General features: G+C 45.0%; 1 long non-coding RNA gene across 1 annotated transcript; it reads right to left on the bottom strand.

Annotated features, from left to right (window-relative positions):
- Window positions 1–667: 667 nt before the first annotated feature.
- LOC118160047 lies at window positions 668–2,267 on the bottom strand. Its single transcript, XR_004747314.1, has 3 exons — window positions 2,059–2,267; window positions 1,485–1,550; window positions 668–1,086 (listed from the first exon to the last, which is right to left on the bottom strand). It is a non-coding gene; the product is annotated as an uncharacterized LOC118160047 (long non-coding RNA).
- Window positions 2,268–2,273: the final 6 nt, after the last annotated feature.

Below are 2,273 nucleotides of genomic sequence, written 5' to 3'. Positions count from 1 at the left end.
AATGAAAAGGAATCTCACAAAAGAAGAAATACCACAAGGTAAGTACGAATGTAGGACCGAAAAGACTGAAGAAAACCGTGCAAAGGGAAGCAAAAAGAAAGTAACTTAAGATGATGAAAGATTTTTTTTATTTTTTTTTAAATAGAAAATATATAGAAAGTGATCTAGAGAACACCACCAGGCATAAAAAGAAATATCTTCATCACATGCAAATTTATGGAATTTGTTATGATTACAAGTATCTTTGGCTTCTCCACTGTAAGAACAAGACATTTAGGAAAACAAGAAAATGTACATAAAGTATCATGAAGTACCTAATGCAATGCAAAAAACAACTTCACTGGAAAAAGGCACAATGAAAAGGCACATGACGCAACTCAGCAGATAAGACAACAGGGTTCCTACTGAAACATGTGTTGTAACAACATATTGCAAGATACTTAATACTCTTCATACACTTTTAATTTGCGCTTGACTTCAAGTTTGTAGTCTTCACAGTCTGCTCATTCAATGCTTAATGACCTCAAGGGTCAAAAATACTGCCAGGACACATGTCTGGCCTTGCACACCTGCCCATACAAAAGAAGCTGCCGCCACAAGCTTCTCCCGCATTGTCACTGAGTGCCATAGCCAATGCCTTAACCAAACCTGGATTTTCATGTGCCCAGCCGGCATGTGCACTGTCTCATGTGAATGGGCCTGAGAAAGAAAGACAGCTCCCGTGATGGATGAAGTAGATAAATGGCAGCTGAAAGCAAGATGCAGTAACACGTTGTCTTCTAGGCAAACTGTCATTCAGTCCCCACAGACAATGCTCCAAAACAATGGAAAAAGCAGGGCATCAAGCAACACAATTGTGTAACAAATGCAGCAGGTGCTTCTGCAAGCCAAGATCCTGGACCCACAAATCTCTGTACTCTCCATGGCAGATGACAATGAAGCTGGGTGGTCTGGGACAGGGGGCATGAATGGGAAAGAGGGAAGGAAGAAAACAGAAAAAGAAGAGGCTTTGCTAGTTACCCGTCACTGATTGCTGGGTCACCAGGGAGGAAGGAGAAGTGGATTTCAGCCTTGGTCTCCGGGTAGCTAAGATCAAACACAAAAACCACCTTCAGGTCCTCGCACTGGCTGTTGTCACACAGGCAACATCAAGATGCAGCGACAAACGGGGAGACAGAGCCCTGCTCGAGGCAGGCCTCCATGTCACAGCATCCCCTCCCCTATCATGATCCTCCTATCTTTCAAATGGCAGAGCCAGCCCCAGGTAACAGAGGAAGTCTGGAAGTGGAGGAGGCCCGTACTGCAGACGAGCCCACAAAAGGCATCCAAAAGTGTAACGGTGGAGCTCTTATCCAAGAGCCATTAGGGACCAGCTGCATCATGCACCTACTTTTCAGGACAGCCAACACCAGAAGAGGCTCACCTCTGCAGGAAAAAGCATTGCCCAAGTACTCAGAGTAGGAAGGGAGTTGCTGGCTATTTACCCATCACAGTCCTCGTGGTTTCCGGTGAAGCAGACGAGGCAGATTCCGGAGACCATCTCTGGGTTGCTACGGTCAGACATGGAAATGATCTTGAGATACCTACACAGACCTCCCAGAACAGGCTACGTAAGGCCACACCACTCCCCGTGACATCTGTCTGAAAACCCCAAGTCTTCCCTTACGTTAGTCCCTAAGCCAATGAGTAACATGCCTACTCATCCAGCTAGAACTTAAACGCTCAAGTCACCTACACCACGTCAACAGCAACACCAGTAGGTAGCAGAGGTATCTTTCTGCCATACTGGAACGTTTCACTCTAGAAAGAACTGTCTGAAGAAAAAACACACGTAGAGACAGACGCACAGACAAGCAAGGCACAGTGTGACAGATTCTTTCTGCCAAAGGGCCCTGCAATAAAATGATTTCCAGGTGACAGCAAAAGCGGAGGTTCAGCCAGCAGAATCATGGAACTAGCGTGGCAAGTGTACATTAACAAACCCAGCTATCGCTCAAAGCAGGTGAAAATGACGTCAGGTGATGGAAGGGGAAAAGAAAAATAAAAAACTGTATTTACCCTCCGCTGTTCCTTGGATTGCAATGTAAGGAGGAGGAGGTTTCACCTTTGGTCTCTGAGTAGCTAAGATCAAACCAGAAAACTGCCTTAGGATTCTACAGAGGCACAGTGTTTTTCAAAGCAGTACCAGCACAGAGTTTGAAATACATGAAGTGCACATAACATTCAGCTATTTTACATAAATACCTGCTCTCCTTACAGTATTATTCCATTCT

This window comes from Oxyura jamaicensis, unplaced genomic scaffold (assembly GCF_011077185.1).
Source record: "Oxyura jamaicensis isolate SHBP4307 breed ruddy duck unplaced genomic scaffold, BPBGC_Ojam_1.0 oxyUn_random_OJ73403, whole genome shotgun sequence".
NCBI classification, from domain to species: Eukaryota; Metazoa; Chordata; class Aves; order Anseriformes; family Anatidae; genus Oxyura; species Oxyura jamaicensis.
This window is presented reverse-complemented; position numbering and strand designations above follow the sequence as displayed.